This window comes from Protopterus annectens, chromosome 3.part1 (assembly GCF_019279795.1).
Source record: "Protopterus annectens isolate FY-2018-M chromosome 3.part1, PAN1.0, whole genome shotgun sequence".
NCBI lineage: Eukaryota > Metazoa > Chordata > Ceratodontiformes > Protopteridae > Protopterus > Protopterus annectens.
Window position 1 is genome coordinate 1,530,169,360 of NC_056732.1, and position 21,838 is coordinate 1,530,191,197.

The following is a 21,838-nucleotide window of genomic DNA, read 5'->3' on the forward strand; positions in this document are numbered from 1 at the left end:
TTTACACTGATGTGGTTGTAAGAGATTTCGGTACTTATGTGGATAACTTTCGTTTGATCATTATATTTCCACCATAGGAAATCTTTTGTTTGGTCATGTTAATTTCCAAGGAAATATCTTTAAGATTCAAAGGCATCATCTTTCTACCTTACTTTTCCCATATCGGTCCCATGTTCTATTACATTGCTCACCTTGCTACATACAAATCCAAGCATATTGCTCATCTGGAAAGGCTACAGTGATATTTAACCAAAAAGAAAAAATAAAGACCTTAAATCCTTCAACTATCCTGACAGATTAGCACACACTCCTTATATTCAGTAGCCCGCCAGCTTTTCAGGGTGGCCCGTGTCTCATTTTTCAAGCCATGAACCCCCCCCCCCCCCCGTTTTTAACCACTTCTGTTTTTTTCACAAAACCAGTAGCTTTGCAAGCACCTATCCTAGGGACCTAAATTTACACTAACAGATAAATACGTCAAACTAAAAGAATAGGTTTCTAACTCAAAATTTCTTTTCATCCTGTGGAGTACGTTCCCTCTACATGTCAAGAAAAGTAATACTTTGGACTTTTAGGCTAGTCTTGACAACTGGATGTGTGAACATAAATTTACACCAAGGTTATCATATACAGCCCTGTTGGATTTAGAAGGTAGGCACTAGTAAGTGCTCATAAAGCTTGACAAAAACATCTAAGATTATTTGCTTAAATATATATATATGCGTACTCCTGTTATGCTGCTTGTGATCACGTGCCTAGTGTTGTTTCTTTGTTCCTAAGCACTCACTTTAGGCCTGTTTGCAGTGGGCAGAATGGTTACGTATTTCCTTTTGTGTCCTCCTGTGGCTTTTCTGACTCCCATATTCTCAGCAGCCTGTTTTTTTGTCCCATGGGTCTTACTCTTGTTGTAGGGTAAGAGATGTGTGTATCTTAAAGTTCACTAGCTCTTTCTAGCTACTCTCCTTGTGCAGATCTTCTATTAGTGTGCATCAGTGTTCTGTAATTAATTGCTTAAGAAGTTTTGAGCTACTGTATATGTATTGGTTACCAGATCACTAGTTAGAAAGTACAGTTGTGTAAAATCTTACCATAACAGTAGATGTCCTTCTTGTCATAGTTGCAGTATTCTTAACATGAGGGATCCCTTGCCAAGGGCGGCCCCAAGTCAGGCCAGTATACCAAAGCCTTTAGGTTGTTAACAATATGCCATATGTCACACGTATGCTCCCCGTGCTACACGTAGGGCATAAAGGTGATGTCTGGACATGTTATCCTCAGAACTGAGAGCCCCAGGAGGAACGCCAGCCCTAGGATACCAGAGAGTGACATACACATCCAAGGGGATGAAAGACCAGGGGGAGGAGGAAGGGAGTGACTATTGCAACAGTGACGAGAAGGACATCTACTGTTATGGTAAGATTTTACACAACAGTACTATGTCCTTCCATTTCACTGTTGCAGTATTCTTAACATGAGGAAGAGTACAAAAGCTCATTATGCAGATAGGGAGGAGGAAGGGCCAGCAGAGCCTTCTAGGAACCCATGAAGAATGTCCATAGCAAAACCAGCTTTAGCCCTGGATTTGACATCCAACTTGTAGTGCTTGGTAAAGGTATGCACTGAAGACCAGGTAGCTGCCTCCAGGATAGAATTAGTATCCAAACCCTTGAAAAAAGCACCAGAAGAAGCCACAGCCTTAGTAGAGTGAACCTTGACCATAGAAGGAAGGCTGTTACCATGATAAGAATAACAAAAAGAAATGGCTTTAGAAATCCAAAAGGAAGTAGTCTGCTTGGAAACTGCCAAACCCAATGATCTGGGATGAAAAGAAACAAAAAGCTGATCAGATTTTTGAAAACCTTTGGTTTTGTCCATATAAAGTCTGAGTTGTCTATGAACATCTAAAATGTGTAATACCTTCTTACTAGCAGATTGCAGAGAAGGGGAAAAAGTGGGCAAGTTAATAGACTGATGAAGAGACAACTAATTCACCACCTTGGGCATAAAAGAAGGATTGGTACGAAGAGACACCCTGTCCTTATGGAACACTAAAACAAGAGAAACAACCATAAGGGCTTGAAGCTCAGACACACGTCTGGCAGAAGTAAGGGTTAACAAAAGAACAGTTTTTCAAGAATAATGCTTTAAGGAAGCTGAAACTGCAGTCTCAAAAGAAGCCTGAGTCAGTTTGTCCAAAACAAAATTAAGATCCCATGAAGGAGGAGGAACAGGCTTCCTGGAAGTTCTAATATGAAGGACACGTTTAAGAAACTGTTTGGCCTTGAATTTAGAGGCCAAAGGAGGAGCTTAAGGTAGACAAGCAGAATTAGCTGAGAGGTGGGCTTTAACAGAAGATTATGCCAACCCAGCATTGAGCAATTCAGACAAATAAGAGATAGTCAAAGGAACATCTACAGTAAGTGGGACCAGGTTATGAGAAAGACACCAAACAGAAAACCTCTTCCGTTTGGACAAGTAAGATTTCTTAGTAGTAGGTTTCCTGGCCTTCTGCATAACCTGAACCATGCCCTCAGAAAAAAATTTGCCTTTAGGGAATCATCGCCCACAATGTCATTTGAAGAGTGGACAGGTGGGGATGGATGAGAGATCCCCTTATCTTATGTGAGAGGATCCTCCCTGTGAGGTAACTTGTGATAATTTCCCTTGGCTAAATGTAGAGGAAGAGGGAACCAATGCTTCCTGGGCCAAAAGGGAGTCACCAGCAAGATTTTGGGAGCATCCTGTTTTATCTTGCATAAGACTTTTGGAATGAGAGGAGGGGGAGGGAAGCCATAAAGAAACACCCCCTTCCATGAAAAAGATTAGGTGTCTACCTTCCAGGCCAGAGAATATGGAATCCTGGCACAAAATTGAGGAAGTTGCCTGTTCAGAGGGGAGGCAAAAAGATGTACTTGAGCAATACCCCACTGGTGGATAATGTCCAGTAACACATCCCTGTGAAGCATCCACTTGTGAGATTGTGTTATGGACCTGCTCAGGGAGAGTGCCACAATGTTCTGACTTGAAGGAATGCACACCGCCTGAAGTGTCACTTGGTACTGAATTGCTATCTCCCAAACCTGGAGTGCTAATCTGCAAAAATATGGGACCTTACCCCCCCTTGTTTGTTGATGTACCACATCACTGTGGTACTCTCTGTAAAGATCTTTAGGGGCCTTGGAGAAAGCAGAGGATGGAAAGCAGTTATGGCCAATGAAAGAGCTCGTATCTCCTTGATATTGATGTGCTCCTTTTGTGTTCAGGAGACCAGAGGCCTTTCACCTTTAGGTTTCAAAGGAAGCCCCCCCCAACCCCTGTCTGAGACTTCTGTGAACAGCTCCTGAGTGGGAAGCAGGGGTTGAAAGGGAAGCTCCAGATTCAAAGTCAGTTGGTGAATCCACCACTGAAATTCTAACTTGAGACATGGAAGAAGAAGAACTGGGAACTCTAAAGGATAAGAGTGCTGAAGCCAAACTGACATTAGACACCACTGAAGCTTTCTCTTGTGCTGTTTGGTGAAGTGAAGCATAAAGATGGTGGATGCCATGAATCCCAGAGCCCTCAGAATTTTTCCGGCTGAAGTCAACGCCAGAGGAAGAAGGGATTGAAAGAAGGAAATCAGAGACAAAGCCTAGGGAGGAGACAGGGATGCTAGCATAGAAACAGTTTGGATCCTGCATCTCAGAAAATCATGATCTCATGACAGGGACAGGAAGGACTTTTGAAAATTTACAGTCAACTCCAGGCTTTGCAACAGAGTGGTGACCACTGAAGGTACTGTAAAAAAATCTCTGGAGAGGAGGCTTGAATAAATAAGGAAAGACCTGAACGCCCTTGAGCCTGCAAAAAGCATTCACAGGAGCTAGGCATTTGGTGAATACTCTTGGGGCAGTAAAGAGGCCAAAGAGCAAAGCAGAGAACTAAAAATGCTAGAAAGCAACAGAGAAACATAAAAACTTCCTGAAAAGGGGATGAATAGGGATAATGGAGGAAAGCATCCTTGAGATCCAATGAGACCATAAAAGCCTGAGGAAACAGTAGAGGGAACAAATTGTGAAGGGATACATTCGAAAGGAAGGAACCTTCAGGAATGTATTCAGGTGAGAAAGATCCAGAATGGGTCTCCGAGTGCCCTCTTTCTTGGGTACCAAAAACATTCAGGAATAAAATCCCTTCCACCTTTGAGCAGCTGGAACCTCTTGAATAGTTTCTTGAGTCAAAAGACCCTGAAGCACCTCCGTAAAAAAGCTCATCTGGTCTTGAGGTGGCTGAGGAATGCCCTTGAAAGGGAGAGGAGAGTTCCAAATAATGAAATGCCCTTGTTGAATGATGGAAAGAACCTAGGAATCCTGGATTATGCTTAATCAGACAGGAAGAGGCAGAGAAAGATGGTGTGAAAGAGGAGTGTGGCTAGGAAGAATAGGGTAATCAGCACCTGGTTCTAAGCAGGAGGGGTCTTAGTAGACTTAGCTGGGGGAGCCCTCCTACCACCCTTTTTGCTTTTAGGAGGAGACGAGACTGCCCTCTAACAAAAGCTGGTTTATTGTAATAGTTTCTCAGGAACTATGGCATAGGGAAACAAAAATATATTTCGGGTCCTGTAACTCCTTGCCTTTTTCTTGCAGGAACTTGGAACAATTCAGCTGCAGCAGCACCAAACAAAAACTTGTCTAGAGGAGCATCCATCATCTTAGCCTTAATATCATCAGGTGGAGTGTTGAAGCCACAGCCAGGAATATCTCCTCAACACAGAGCCAGAAGCAGCAACCCTAGAAAAAGCATCTGCTGCATCATAACTGCATTTAATGGAATGGCAGGCTGCCTGCGAAGTCAGGTAAAGGCTAGGACTGTGATAGTGAGGGTCGGAACTTTGAATGTTGGCAGTATGACTGGTATAGGGAGAGAGCTAGCTGATATGATGGACCAAAGGAAGGTTGGTATATTGTGTGTGCAAGAGACCAAATGGAAGGGGAACAAGGCTAGGTGTATCGGAGGCGGTTTCAAATTGTTTTATCATGGTGTGGATGGGAGGAGAAATGACGTAGGCATTCTCCTGAAGGAACAGTATGCTAAGAGTGTTTTGGAGGTGAAAAGAATGTCAGAGTGATGTTTATGAAGCTGGAAATTGATGGTGTAATGATGAATGTTGTTAGTGCATATGCTCCACAAGTTGGGTGTGCGATGGATGAGAAAGAAAAATTTTGGTGCGAGTTGGATGAAGTGGTGATGACTGTACCCAAGGGTGAGAGACTAGTGATTGGAGCAGATTTCAGTGGGTATGTTGGTGAAGGGAACAGAGGGGATGAGTAAGTGATGGGTAGGTATGGTGTTAAGCAAAGGAATGCAGAAGGTCAGATGGTAGTGGATTTTGCGAAAAGGACGGACATGGCTGTGATGAATATGTATTTTAACAAGAGGGAGGAGCATAGGGTGACATACAAGAGTGGAGGAAGATGCACACAGGTGGATTATATCGTATGTAGAAGGGCAAGTCTGAAGGAGATTGGAGACTGTAAAGTGGTGGCAAGGGAAAGTGTAGTTAGGTAGCATAGGATGGTGGTTTGTAGGATGACATTGGTGATCAAGAAGAGGAGGATGAGTGTGAGGGCAGCACCAAGGATCAAATGGTGGAAACTGAAAAGGGGTAATTGTGAGGTGATGTTCAGGGAAGAGTTAAGACAGGCACTGGGTGGCAGTGAAGAGTTATTGAATAGCTGGGTAACTACAGCAGAACTAGTAAGAGAGATGGCTAGAAAGGTGCTTGGTGTGACATCTGGAAAGAGGAAGGAGGACAAGGAGACCTGGTGGTGGAATGAAGAAGTACAGGAGAGTATACAGAGAAAGAGGTTGGCGAAGAAAAAGTGGGATTGTCAGAGAGATGAAGAAAGTAGACAAGAGTATAAGGAGATGAGGTGCATGGCAAAGAGAGAGGTGGCGAAGGCTAAGGATAAGGCGTATGAAGAGTTGCATAAAAGGTTGGACACTAAGGAGGGAGAAAAGGACATGTACCAATTGGCTAGACAGAGGGACTGAGCTAGTAAAGATGTGCAGCAGGTAAGGGTGATAAAGGATAATGAGGGAAACGTGCTCACAAGCGAGGAGAGTGTTGAGGAGATGGAAAGAGTACTTTGAGGGGTTGATGAATGAAGAGAATAAGAGGGAGAGAAGGTTGGATGATGTGCAGATAGTGAATCATGACGTGCAGTGGATTAGCAAGGAGGAAGTAAGGATAGCTATGAAGAGGATGAAGAACGGAAAGGCTGTTGGTCCAGATGACATACCTGTGGAAGCATGGAGGTGTTTAGGTGAAATGGCAGTGGAGTTTTTAACTAGATTGTTTAATGAAATTTTGGCAAGTGAGAGGATGCCTGAGGAATGGAGAAAAAGTGTTTTGGTACCGATTTTTAAGAATAAGGGTGATGTGCAGAGCTGTAGTAACTACAGAGGGATTAAATTGATCAGTCACAGCATGAAGTTATGGGAACGAGTAGTGGAAGCTAGGTTAAGAAGGGAGGTGATGATTAGTAATCAGCAGTATGGTTTCATGCCAGGAAAGAGCACTACAGATGTGATGTTTGCTCTGAGAGTGTTGATGGAGAAGTACAGAGAAGGACAGAAGGGGTTGCATTGTGCCTTTGTGGATTTAGAGAAAGCATATGACAGGGTGCCTAGAGAGGCGTTGTGGTATTGTATGAGGAAGTCGGGAGTGTCAGAGAAGTATGTAAGAGTGGTACAGGATATGTACGAGGATAGTGTGACAGCAGTGAGGGCTGCGGTGGGAGTGACGGATGCGTTTAAGGTGGAGGTGGGATTACATCAAGGATCAGCTCTGAGCCCTTTCTTATTTGCAATGGTGATGGACAGGTTGACAGACGAGATCAGACAGAAGTCCCCGTGGACTATGATGTTTGCAGATGACTTTGTGATCTGTAGTGAGAGTAGAGAACAGGTGGAGGAGACCCTGGAGAGGTGGAGATATGCTCTAGAGAGAAGAGGAATGAAGGTCAGCAGGGCTAAGACAGAATATATGTGTGTGAATGAGAGGGAGGATAGAGGAATGGTGAGGATGCAGGGAGTAGAGGTGGTGAAGGTGGATGAGTTTAAATACTTCGGATCAACAGTTCAGAGTAATGATGAGTGTGGAAGAGAGGTGAAGAAGAGAGTACAGGCAGGATGGAGTGGGTGGAGAAGAGTGTCGGGAGTGATTTGTGACAGATGAGTACCAGTAAGAGTGAAAGGGAAGGTCTACAAGAGGGTAGTGAGACCAGCTATATTATATGTGTTGGAGACAGTGGCATTGACAAAAAGGCAGGAGTCAGAGCTTGACGTGGCAGAGTTGAAGATGTTAAGATTCGCACTGGGTGTGATGAGGATGGACAGGATTCAGAATAATTATATTAGAGGGTCAGCCCAGGTTGGAAGGTTTGGAGACAAAGCCACAGAGGCAAGATTACGTTGGTTTGGACATGTGCTGAGGAGGGATGCAGAGTATAGTGGGAAAAAGATGCTAAGGATGAAGTTGCCAGGTAACAGGAAAAGTGGAAGGCCTATGATAAGTTTTATGGATGTGGTGAGAGAGGACATGGAGGTGGTTGATGTGACAGAGCAAGATGCAGAGGACAGGAAAAAATGGAAACAGTTGATCTGCTGTGGTGACCCCTAACGGGAGCAGCCAAAAGAAGAAGAAGAAGAAGAAGAAGAAGAGGGCTGCCTGCGAAGAAGTCCCTAACAGGGACATGGCAGACATCTTTCCCTCAGAATCATGAAGGTCAGAAATAACCTGGCAAGCCTGAAAAAGGAGAGCCGAAACATATCTGGTCATATGAGTCTGATAATTAACAGCCTGAAAGGCTTGGGTGGCTGAAGAGTAAACCTTTTTACCCAACCTTTCCATAGTCCTGCTGTCTTTCTCAGAAGGAAGAAGCTTGGTAGAAGCAGTAATTTAGAAGGCTTTTCGGATGCCACATAGACCACTGAAGGGTAAGAAGATGGACGCTTATAAAGGAATTTGTAGTCATCAGGCACTTTATAAAACTGATTAGATTTTCTAGGAGCAGGGAACTGAGAGTCTGGGGCATCAGAGACAGCAGGAAAATGCATCCAACAAAGCAGTCAAAACAAGAGGAACAGCAGAGGGTCCAGAAGACTCCATTTGAAGTAGTTGATAATATCTTCTCTGCACTTCAGACACTTGGGAACAGTCCCATTTAAAGTGCTCCATCATCATCCTGGCAATGGTATCCCCAAAAGAAATCTCCTCAAAAGGGGATTCAGGACTAGTAGACTCCTTTTCCTCAGAGCCATAATCCAAAGGGGAAGGAATCTGGGTAGAATAGGCCAGGGATTCTTCATCAGAATCCTCTTCTTCCTCAAATTAAAACTGTTCCCTAGTTCTTTTGAGGGGAAGATGACCAAGGGGAAGCCAGGACAGAGACCCCCTGAGGAGGCTTCAAGGCCGGCCATAAGAGTATTTAACGAACCCTGTGTAAAATTTTGCCCTTCACTTTGAATGTCCTTAGGAGCAGAAGAAATATGTTTTGCCTTTTGCTTCTTTCTTAGAGACATCCACATTATGAAACATAGAAGGCTCCCACTTTAGCTTGCACTCAGTAATTATAATCAGGACATCCTTCCTCACCAGTATCTGAGGAACCCCCTGAGGACTTTCGGTAATAATCAGCCGTGGTTCCCCCTGAACGTCCAAAGCAGATGTCTGCAAGGCCTCAGACGTGCAGGAAGCCGGATCCATGCCGGCCTCTGAACTGGTTGTGGCAAAGGAATCCAGCCCAGGAACCAAAAGATCCTCTGGGCTTTCATCAGCCTCAAGAGAGACGTCTGGTGAAGGAGGCACAGCAGAGGAATCTAACCTGATGTTTTTGGTCTTCTTCTTCAAAGATGTCTGAATCTTAGACAGGGAAGTATCTTCCATAGTCTTTTTCACTGAAAGCTTTAGATGCTGGTTTTCAAGATGAATAGTTAAGAATGAAAGACTACTACGTAAGGTCGTTGTAACAAAAGCCTGACAAATAGTACAGGAAGTATGGTCGTGAGAAGCATCTAAACAAAACAAGCACTGCTTGTGATTGTCTTTATGGGGAATCTGTCTCCCACACTGGCATTTACCCTTTCTGGATGACAGGAAACCCCACAACAAAATAAATGCTAAAAACAAAAACAGTAAGCAAAAAAATCCAATGGGGCACTTGTCTGAAATGGCTAGTTAAACCAGCAGTAACTGAAGCCATCAGACTGATGATCAAAGATGGCATTCGGACTGGTGGCAAAGTAGTTCTGAGGATGATACATCCGGACATCACCTTTATGCCCTATGCCTAGGCGGGGAGCATAGGTGTGACATATGGCGTATCGATAATGACCTAAAGGCCTTGGTATACTGGCCAGACATCAGGCTGCCCTTTGCAGGGGATCCCTCATGATGTCCTTCAAGAATGCAACTGAAGTCCTGACATATGGGTTGTCCTGCCTCAGGCAGCCCCTCGGTCGGCCGGATTCCAAAGTCTGGGTCCGGCGTCGGCTGATGTCGCCTCTTCCCCGACGTCAGAGCGGCTGGGGTATAAAAGCAGCAGCCGACGCCATCTTCTTCAGTCTTTCTTGCCGCGCAGTGCCCGAAGCAGAAGCAGTTCGCAAGTGCCGGTCGGCCAGCTCCTGTGCTTTCTGTTATTGAAGTCATCAAAAAGCTAAGTACCCCGTTGGGGAACCTTTTCTTGCCTCAGCCGATGTCAGATAAAACTGCAAAAGTTAATAATTGTTTGTCTTGTGGTAAACAAATACCTCATAAGGACTTCCATTCTTACTGCCATTCTTACTGCCTTCCCTGCCTGGGCCCAGACCACGACGTCTCGGCCTGTGCTGCCTGTGCTTGCTTCAATAAGCGCACACTCAGGCGCCGGGCAGAATTTGCTGAAGACTTTTTTTGGGAAAATTTCTCCTATATCATGCCGTCGGAACAATCGACAACACAGATTTCCAAAAAACGGAAGGACCGGGACTGACATTCTCGGCCCGCGACTTCCACAGACGCCACGCCAAAGCCTACCGCGAGTGCATCGGTCTCTTCGGAGGCGGTAATTCTACCGCTCTAGACCAACGACACCGCTTTACCGCACACTTCGGTCCCGGTGCCGGTTGTTGATTTTCCTCCTGAAACTGAAGCCCAGGATTTACCTGACACCTTACCGGTGGATAAAGTTACTCCAGCACGAGGGGCAGCTAGGCCTCCGGTCTCTATGTCCATCAAGGCCTACACACATGCTAAGGCTGCCAGCCAGGCTAAGGCTCACCCTCCTAAAGCCTTTTCCCAGGGTTCCACTTCTGATAAACAGATCATGTCTTTAGCTACAGATCTAATTTCTTTAATCAGAGGCTCTCAGGCACATCCAGACAGAGGTTTTCAGCCGCCTGCAGATAAAAGGCCTAGGGTTGAGCAGACAGATACCCTTTCCTCAGATGAAGCCTCTGGGGACTCAGACCATTCAGATTCCCAGGAAGAATCCTTCCAGGCCTATGAGGATTCTGATGCTGATGAATCCATTCCCTCTGCCTCTCCTCCAGAGGATATTTCTTTCGGGGAAATTCTCCAATCCATGAGAGAGCATTTTCAGTGGCAGGGCCAGGATTTCTCTGACTCCAGGAAAAGGCTACGTACTTTCCTTAAGTTACCCCAGCACAGGCCTTTAGCTATTCCACCAGTATTAGATGTATTGGATGATGTGTATTCAGACTCCAGTGCTTCCCCTGATTCTCTCCCTCCTGCTCCTGTCAAGCCAGACAGATATTACAGGGTTCCTGAAACTCATAAGCATCTCTTTAAGGCCCACTCTGTGGATCTAGAAACTATTTCTCAGGGGCCCAAAGGAGTGGCCACCCCCATGGCCAAAAACCCTTTGCCCGCAGACAGGGAATCTAGGTCCTTGGAGAGATGGGGCAAAAAAGTTTATACCTCAACCACCCTTGCCATGAGGACACTTAACTGTCTTTTTCATATGTTTCAGTATCAGGATTTCTTGATGGATGATTTGCAGAAAAAGTTAGCCTCTCCTGAGCCTTTAGATAGAAAGGCCTTGCAGGATTTGGTTCATAATACTCAGCAGGTTAGCAATCATTTTCTTCAGTGTGGTTATGATGCATTGGAAGCTTCATGTAGGGCAGCTATGACAGGGGCCGTCATACGTAGGCATGCTTGGTTGAAAGAACAGGCATTGCCAGATCATGTTAAAGTAAAGCTCCTAGATGCACCTCTGGAAAAACAGAAGCTATTTGGTACTAATGCACAGGATGTGTTGAAATCTATTGCGGAAAAGGCTAAATCAGTACAAACAGTCAAAGATTTCCTCCAGGTTCAGCAGGAACTGGCCTTCAAAGAATTGGTCCTTTCCAGACACTGACAAGTTCCAAAGGGGAAAAAACAGGTGTGCTCGAGGTAGAGGGAAATACCGAGGCTCCTACAGGGGCCGCCAATGGCAACCAACTAATCAGAGAAGTGGCGCAGGGACTTCTACTGCTCCACAGGGGCAATCACAATGACTTGACTTTGACACCGCCGACCAAGGCTCAAAGAGAAGCACCTTTAGGCGGAAAATTATCCTTATTTTCAAAGAATTGGCACGTTTTAACAAAGGACAAATGGATTCTGGACATAATAGACAAAGGTTGCAGGTTCCACTTCCATACCTTACCAACAAGACAAGGCATGCCAAACCTGCCACAAAATCAAAGGGCAGAGGCACTCATACAAGTTTCAAACCTGTTACAGATCAAAGCAATAGAAAAGGTTCCTCCTCAGGAACAAGGCCTGGGATTCTACTCAAGACTGTTCCTTGTTCCAAGAAAAGAAAGGCAATGGAGACCTATACTGGACTTATCCGCTCTAAACACTTTTCTCATTGTGCCAAAATTCAAAATGTTAATGTTATAGCAACTTCTTCCCATGCTGGGCAAGGGGTCTTGGCTGGTTACTCTGGACCTCAAGGAGGCATACCTGCATGTCCCAATCAGACACAGTTGCAGAAGATACCTCAGATTTCTTGCAGGGTCAGAGCATTATCAATTCTCAGCATTGCCGTTTGGCTTATCTACTGTGCCCAGAGTATTCACGAAATGCCTGGCATCAGTAATTGCACATTGCAGACTCCAGGGGATACAAATATACCCTTACCTGGACGACTGCCTTATACAAGCGGACAGCAAACAAGCCTTGATAAGAAACTTGGACTATGTCATACACTTACTACAGGCTTTGGGATACACAGTCAACATTCAAAAATCAAGACTACTTCCATCCCAACAAATAATTTTTCTAGGAGCCAAACTGGACGCAAACTCGCAAATGGCTTTCCTCACAGAAGAAAAACAAGAACAATTACCAGATTATTTCAAAAGCCTAGCAAAGCTCACCCAGATGACTGCAAGGAAAATCCTGCAGGCCCTGGGTTTCATGGCATCTTGCATTCTTCTGATTCCACTGGCAAGACTACCCATGAGAAAACTACAATGGTACCTAAAAAGTTTATGGTCTCAACACAGCCACAACTTAGAAGAAATTATACCACTCATTCCATGTCTTCAAAAGGAATTTTTGTGGTGGGCACAAGCAAGTCAATTAAACAAAGGCATGTCTTTCAACAAACCTCAAGCAAGTCAAACCATTGCAACAGACGCCTCAGATCATGGATGGGGGGCGCACATGGAGGGCAGATGCATGCAAGGGCAATGGGCTCCCCGGGAAATGCATCTGCACATCAATCAAAAAGAGATGCTGGCAGTGATTCATGCAATCGAGGCCTTCGGAAAATCTCTTCAGCAAGGTCATCTGCTAATAAAGACAGACAACACCACTGTCATGTGGTACATAAACAAACAGGGAGGCACTCATTCTTACCTCCTCTGCAAACTAACAATGACTCTTTGGGAAAAGGCCCTGAAACTGAACTTACAGTTGCAATCCCAGTTTGTTCCAGGCAAGGACAATGTTCTGGCGGACAGTCTAAGCAGAAACATTTTGGACCCACACGAATGGATGCTGCATCCAGACATTTTTTCACAAATAACTCATGCATGGGGAAGGCCGGACATAGATCTCTTTGCCTCTCACCTCAATCATTATCTGAAGAAGTTCTGTTCGAGGACACACCATCCTCAAGCCTGGAGAATGGATGCTCTCTCCTTCAGCTGGAATTCTCTGACAATATGCATTCCCACCTCTACCGTTAATGACCAAGGTGTTACTGAAGATCAAAGCAGAGCAACCGAAAGGTATTTTGATAGCTCCAGACTGGCCAAGGCAGCACTGGTATCCATTACTAAGGAGCATATCTCGCACCAAGCCGTGGCCCCTGCCTCAATGGCCTCTGCTTCTAACTCAGCACAATTACAGGACTGCTCATCCCAACCTGCAAACATTGCAGCTGACAGCTTGGAGGGTTCCATGACTTCTACCCATGTTTCTCTCTCCAAAAAAGTTCAAGAGATCTTACTGGAAGCATGCAGACCTTTCACCAGAAAAACTTATTCAGCCAAATGGAAGAGATTCATCATCTGGAATGCCAACAAGGGTCAGGATGCATCAGTAATAAGCATGCCACAGATACTAGAATACTTGGCAGAAATGCTTCATAGTGGCCTTTCATATTCTTCCATAAAAATACACGCTTCAGCTATCTCAGCAAAATACAACCGTGATCCACCTGTGTTTTCACATCCTTTGCTAAGACATTTTCTAAGAGGGATAAAGAATATCAAACCTCCCAGGAAACCACCAGTGCCTGCATGGGACCTCAACTTCGTCTTGGAAAAATTAACTCTTCCTCCTTTTGAGCCAGCAGCATCTTCAGAAATGCAATTTTTCTCCTGGAAAACAGTTTTCCTGTTGGTAGTTACCTCAGCAAGAAGAGTCTCATGGCAGTACCTCCATTCCTCATTTTTCATCAGGACAGAGTTTCTTTAAGAACCAATCCTTCATTCATGCCAAAAGTGATATCCAGGGTGTCTCTAAATCAAGCAATTCACCTGCCTACTTTCTTTCCCAATCCTCAAAATAAAGGAGAAAAGCTGCTGCACACTTTGGACATACACAGACAATTACGCTACTACTTGGACAGAACAAAGGCCAACAGAAAGTCTGACCAACTATTTGTAGCTTACGCTGCTGGAGTGCAAGGAAAGGCAATTTCCAAACAAACAATTTCAAAATGGATTGGACACTGCATCAGATTCTGTTACTCTTACCATGGAAAAGGTGCGCCAGCCAATATCAGGCCACACTCCACCAGAGCTATAGCCACCTCCACAGCCTTTCTAAGAGGGGTGGCTACAAGGGACATTCTAGAAGCTGCTACATGGAGCTCTGTGCATACATTTTCCAAACACTACAACCTGCCTTTATACTCCAGATCCCGAGTAGGCTTTGCTTCGGCAGTCCTGCAGGGCATTTTAGCTACACCATCTTTTTCTTAGATCCTACCACCCCCAGCTTGGCTATGGTATTCAACCCATATGTCAGGACTGCAGTTGCATTCTTGAAGGACATAGTACAGTTTTGTACCTACCACAAATGTAGATGTCCGATAGATATGCAACTGCAGTCAGGTTTACCCTCCCTCCTACCCCTCTGTAATTTACTTTTTTGGGTCCACTACCCCTTTCCCAACTTAACTGGGGATAGCTTTTATGGTGTATCTGTTTATTACTATTGTGCATGTCTGGAATTTTATGCATTCTCTAAATTTAGCCTTCCTTGGAGGGCACCTGGCATCTGGGGCAAGAAACACTGAAGAAGATGGCGTCGGCTGCTGCTTTTATACCCCAGCCGCTCTAACATCGGGGAAGAGGTGACATCAGCCGACGCCGGGCCCAGACTTTGGAATCCGGCCAACCGAGGGGCTGCCTGAGGCAGGACAACCCATATGTCAGGACTGCAGTTGCATATCTATCGGACATCTACATTTATGGTAGGTACAAAACTGTACTTTAAGATTACTGCAGCACTGAAATGGAAGGACATCTGTCCATAGCAGTTCCCCTTTTTATCTGATACCAGCTGACTTCAACTGCTGTCATTGACAGTATGTCAGAATTGTGACTCTTACATTGATATGAAAATTTTGAGGCCTTTATCACAACCAATACTCAGCATTGATGGAGGAAACCCAACACAAAGACTGACCACAGGATTCATATAGGAATCATAAGCACAGGCAAGAAAGACCAAAGGTAATAGCTGTACATTCCAAAGTTAAGTCTAGGACATGTTGTACTTGTTCTTCTTCTAAGTCGTCATCTCATTTTTTTGTTCTTTGCTTCTTTGCCTGTAGAATCAGTGCTCTTTTATCTACAAGTGAATAACTTGTTGCTCATTTCTGGAGGAACTTGAGGTTAAACATTGCGTTATACCTACAGTACCTGCTGTTGAAAATGAGACCCTGCCTCCCTTGTCTCATCAGGGCAGTGTGAGGCACACACAGCAGATTCTTGAGCCCATGCACATATTGTTGTGTCTGATCTCTAGCCTAGCTCATAGACAGTGGTTGGTCACTAACTGAGGAGGGTAAGGGCAATTTTTGCTATTTCTTCTTCACCTGATGTTGGGCATTGCTCTTCATGTCAGCCTGCTTATCTATCTTGGTCATCGTGTGATGAGAGGTGCCTCAGGTGGCATGTGAGAGATCTTTACTGAAGTTAAGTATGCTGCTGTACCTGGCCATTCACTCATCAGCCTCTCGGTCCATTGAACCTGCCTTGATGCTTGCCTCACTGTCACATGTTAGACCACTTCAGCATTCATATTCTTCTGCTCTTTTCCCTCCAGTATGTCAGTGGTATGAGGGAGTTGGTAGGGGTTTATACATAGGTCATGAAACACTGGCAGAATGCAGTAGTCCTTCTAGCTTTCATATCCTCTGCCTTTCTTACATTTGAGGGGACAGAAATCCCTGCAGTAAGACACTTGGAGTCGTGATTTCCAATTTGGAATGTACATCTGGCCCTTCTTTTTCTTACTAAAAATCAACACATTGTTCCTGTCATGGCACCCAAACTGTCAAGCAGCTTGAGCTGAGCTGACTAAAAGACAAGTTTAGGTGCGAGTTGTCAGTTGATAGTTTAGAGAGGAGACAAAAAGATCTACTTAAGGAACTCTTCACAGATGAATCAAATCTTGGAAGATCCCCTGAACTAGTTTCCATTCGTGAGGGTCCACCCTTGTCCTGCTGTACTTGACTGCCACACAGTTTTTCTCTGATGGAATGCAGGCTGCCTGGAGAATGAGATTGTGCTGTGAAGGTATATCCCAAACTAGCATGGCTAGTTTTTGGGCTCTTTAAGACTATTGAAAGAGGTATATGTAGGCTGGGGTTTGGGTTGTCAAGCATTTACAAGTGCTAGACCAGGGATGAATGTCATGATTCCCCATCCACTGGTCCAAATTATGCTTGAATTGATTTAAGGAAGAATTCTGCTTCACATGGTTTGGAAGCTTGATCCAGAGAAGGGGATATTTTCTGAAACATCAGCTCTACCAACATGTGCTGTTTGTCACAAGCAAGGTTTAAGTCCATATGATGGATATTTCTCATGCTGTTTGTATGTAGATGTGCAGCAGGTCCATCGGAGTGGGATCCAAGGATGCCTTGTATATCAGGCATAGATCACCCTCAGCAGTCTGTAGGAGACCAAGTACATGTTTATGGCTTTGAGGCAATCACTGTATCCTTTTTGTGAGATACCACTATGGACTTTCCAGTTGTTGTATATGCCTGGTGAGGTACATACTGGAGTGGTGTTGTACTCAGTGAGTGGTCTGATGAGAGGCTAATACAGTGGAACAATGACTTCCTTGGCCCTATATGCCATACCCTTGCTTGTAAGTTGCTCTGCACAGAATGATTTCCTTACTGCCATAGACACATGATAGTCAAGGGCCAGGTTACTTATCTACATATCCCCAAATCTGTGACTGCTGGATTTAATCTTAGTATTATGTTATCAGTGAGGTAGTTTTCATGGGTGGCCATCTTCCCAAAGGATACTGTTATGCATTTCTAGCCACTGAGTTTCAGACCATTTCTCTGAAACCAGTTACTGGTTTAAGTCAACACTTCTTGGAGGATGTTTGTATTGGGGGATTTTACAACTGCACTTAGTTTGCAATTGTCAGCAAACTTGGTCAGCCAAAGACCTTTGACATTGGCCTTACCTTCAGAGAAGTAGATGCTAAAAAAGAGTGGACCCAGTACAGAGCCCTGATGATCTCCTCTAGTTACTGACCTCTTTATGGAGGTGGACTTGACTATCCTATACTACCTGCTGGAGTCCTATCCATGAGTCACCTGGCTATCCATCAGGAGATATAGGGGTTTACACCTAGTTGCATGAGTTTGTGTACATGGCCTGAGTGGGGTATTGTATCAGATGCCTTGTCTATATCAAGGTAGGCAGTATGCATCATTTTGCCCTCGTCAGCCCTTGTTGTAGCCAAACTTGGATGGATCTAGTATATGAAGATTTATGTCACTATTAATCTTTTCCATAATAAGTCATTTGGCTTGGCATGTGAGGCTTGTCAGGCTTATAGGTCTGTAGTTTCTGGATTCCGTGGATGGCCCACCCTTATGCAGAGGAATGACTGTTGCAGTTCTCCATTCATGTAACATAAAATCTTTCTGGAGGCTGTGGGTATATAGTGATGTTAGTGGACCAGCTGGGTTCTGCTTCATGCCATTTAGGAGGCATCTTGGGATTTTGGGGCACACTGATGTGGTATTCTTTTCTTTGGAGAGTGCATTGAAGACCTGCTCTCTAATTATAGTGGGATAGTTATGTTCGTTGTTATTTCTAGAAGTGTGTCTGGAGCAGATAGAGGGATAAAATAGGAGCTGAATTTGTCAGCCAGTAGATTTGCTATATCTTTCAGCTCTGCATACGTAGCTCCATTTACAATTAGTTCTGGAAATTGTTGTGGACTGCATTTGAGATTTCAGACATAGCTAAAGAAAGCCTCATGGTTTTCTTTGGCCTGGGAGGCAATTTTTACTTCAAATTTGGCTTTGCTAGACTTCATATATCCTCTGCGTTGCTTGTTTAGATTGATGAAGATTTTTTTTTTTTATTTTGCTGACATTGCACTTCATTCTTTTTGCCATGAGTTTCTTCCTTTTTTTGTACATCCTGTTTATATTGGGATTCTACCAGGGTGGTTTGTTTCATGTGTTTGTTTTGTGTTTATTCTTGGTAGGCACAGCTACCTCTATGCATCTGTTGACATGATTGTACAGGGTCTCTGAACAGTTCCACGTATGTAGGAGTGTTCTCTGGGCTTGGGGGGATGAAATTTTACCAGGTTATTGCAAAATAGTAGGAAGTTTGCCTTAAAATAGTTCCTAAATCTAGGGTTATCAGAAGTCCTGAGTTTTGTATTTATTTAAAAGGAGAAGGCTTTATGGTCTGACCTCACCAGAGAGGACATTACAGTGGGGGTGGAGGGTGCAGCATTCTTTCACGTTAGTGATGACCAAATTCAGTATGTTCTTACTCCTGTTCAGGATGTTTGAGATGACAAAGTCCAGGAATTTCTGGGTCTGCATATTTGGGGTAGTGCACGATTCCCAGTTTATTGTAGGGTAGTTAAAGGCACCCATAAATTTGGTATTAGGTGTAATGGTGAGTGACTGTAGTAATTTTAAGTATGTGTTGTGGGTTTCTTGGGTCATAGATGAGGAACTGTAGCTTGCAGTGATATGGTATGGGACTATACCTATGGTGACTTGGGCGTGAAGAACCTCAGTTGTGATTGTTTTTGATGTAAATCAAGACATCCTCATCTATCACTTATGTCATATGTTATGTTATGATTCAAGACGAACAGGTGAGGTAGTTCGTTTATATGCTGTATTATATAGAAACACATCAGGATGGACAGCAGCGACATAAAAAATATAAACAAACTGATAGACCATTACATACATGCATGCATACATCTCAACAACTCTCTACAAAATGGCAGTCAGACTCGGACGTGCTTAGTATTTATGCACATGTGCAAGCCCATGGAAAGCTTCTTAAAGGTATACATACATATTGATCTACACCACCTTTAGTCTGTGCCTGTGCAGTAGCTGGTCTAATTGTGCAGAATGCATTGTCGCCCTGCACTACCAGGGTGCTCTCGGCAGATGTTCGTGTTTAACTGTTGCAGTCATTACATTTGGGTAATCTGCTGGCAGGTTGCCCTCAGTCAGCCTGAATTCCAAAGTCTTGGGTCCTGCGTCGGTTGCTGTCTCCTCTTCCATGACGTCAGGTTGTCAGGGGTATAAAACATGCAGCTGATGCCATTTTCTTTAGTCTTTCTTGCTGCGCGGTGCCCGAAGCAGAAGCATTTCGCAAGTGCCGGTCGGCCAACTACTGAAATATTCGAGTTTGAGTTTCAGAACCAAAGTCTTCACTAAAGCTAAGTACCCCATTGGGGAAACTTTTTTCTTGCTCCATACCGATGTCAGAAAAAGTTAATTGTATTACTTTTGGGAAGCAAATACATCATAAGGATTTCCATTTATACTGTATTCCTTGCCTAGGCCCTGATCACAACGTGTCTGGCTGTCGGTTTTGTGCTAAATTTAACCAACGCACTATTAAGCGTCGGTATATTTTTGCCTCAAAGTATTTTGGAAACAGATTTAACTACCCAGAAATGTCATCGGATAGCAATCCGACTACCGGAGTACATAAAAAACACAAAGAAAAGGACAGAGAAAGGCAGTCGAGATCCAAAACCAACGACAAAGCTTCTCCTAAGCCAGTCGCCGGTTCTCAGTGAGGCGCTTTTGCAGCCCCTGATACCCGCTACCTTCAAGTCGCAGGCCTCTACCAACACCCTTGTGGAGTCCGGCATGCCACAAGATACTCAAAGTATTGGACTGACAGATGTATCTCCCTCGAATGGGTCCGGAGCTGCTGACCAGGCACCGGCTTCTGAGGGTGTATTCAGAACTCAACATTTGTATATCATACAGACGACAGCTGCAAAACCAAAGACAAAAGCATCTTCTAAAACTAAAAAAATGACGCATGAGCCACATGCACAGGCCTCTATGCCTAAAAAACAGATGATCAAAATGGCTCAAGACCTTATTACCTTGATCAGGGGTACCCATCCTCCTCCAGATAAGAGGCCTAGGCAAGACACTGATTATGAATCTTCAGATCAGGTTTCTATTTCTTCTGATCAGGAGTTGTCTATAGGGAGGTATGAGGATTCTGATGCAGAGGAGTCTATACCATCTGCATCTCCTCCTGAGGATTATTCATTTGGAGAAACCTTGCATACTTTGAGGGAGAGTCAAGACTTCTCAGAATCAAAAAGGAGGCTCAGGGATTTCCTTCTTCTCCCTCAGCACAGGCCTTTAGCCATTCCCCCTGTTTTAGACATTGTGGATGATGTGTTTTCAGAGTCAAGCTTGACCCCTGACTCCTTACCTCTGGGCTCCCAGTAAGCCTGACAGATATTACAGGGTCCCTGACTCACATAAATTTTTGTTTAGAAACCCTGCTGCTGATCCTGAAACTATTTCACAGGGTCCAAAGGGAGTTAAGGCCTCAACAGCAAAAAATCCTACCCCCTCTGACAGAGATTCAAGGGCACTGGACAGATGGGGAAAAAAGGTTTATACATCTGCAACCTTGGCAATCAGGGCCTTAAACTGTCAATTTCATATGCTTAAGTACCAACAACATGTTATGAGATTGCTGAAACAGAAAATTATGTTGATTTCTGAATGTGCAGAAAATAAAGAATTGCAGTAATTATTGCATGCAGCTGAACAGGTTGGAAAGCATACGTTGCAGTGTGGTTTTGACTCATTAGAGGCCTCCTGCAGGGCCGCAGTTACTGGATCTGTGATTAGGAGGCATGCCTGGCTAAAGGAACAAAATCTGCCTGATCATGTTAAAGCTAAATTGCTAGATGCACCTTTGCAGCATGATTATCTGTTTGATATTAAGGCAGAAGAGGTTTTAAAGAAAATGGAAGACAAAGCTAAGTCTATGCAAACTGTTAAAGACTTCTTACAAGTGCAGCCACCAAGATTCAGTAGACACTGGCCTACAAAAAATTGGTCCTTTCCTGTGTCAGACAGAGCTCAAAGGGGCAAATCCAGACACCCTAAGGGTTCCAGATACCAGGCGCAAGATTCGTACAGTTCAAAGCAATGGGGCGCTTCTACCTCCAAATCTGGAGGAGATAAAGCGCAAACCTACAGAAAACAATCCCAATGACTAGCTTCTGCCTACACCAAGCACTTATCTTTTGGCAGCACCCATAGGGGGAAAATTAGCACTTTTTGCTCAAAATTGGCAGTTAATAACCCAGGACAAGTGGGTATTAAACATAGTATCACAGGGATACAGATTCCCTTTCCACACTCTGCCAATGGCAAATGGTTGGCCAGATCTGCCAAAAAATCAATGGGCAGAGGCACAGAAACAGGTTGCGTCCTTCATGGATATGGGGGCCATTTAGCCAGTACCAGAACAGGAAAAAGGGCAAGGTTTTTACTCGACTGTTCTTGGTGCTCAGAAAGGACAAGGCCTGGTGGCCAATACTGGATTTATCGATTTTGAACACATACCTGGACATTCCAAAATTCAAAATGCTGACTTTGCAGCAGCTTCTACCCATGCTGGGCAAGAATGCTTGGCTGGTGACATTAGACCTAAAAGAGGCATACCTGCATGTCCCAGTAAGACAATCATGCAGAAGATACCTCAGATTCAAGGCTGGCTTAATGCATTACCAATTCTCTGCACTGCCCTTTGGCTTATCTACTGCGCC

General features: G+C 44.3%; 1 protein-coding gene across 1 annotated transcript in view; it reads left to right on the plus strand.

Moving 5' to 3' along the window:
- The window catches only part of CDK5 (cyclin dependent kinase 5), a 650,155-nt gene that overhangs the window by 202,908 nt on the left and 425,409 nt on the right, over nucleotides 1-21,838 (plus strand). The window lies entirely within an intron of this gene.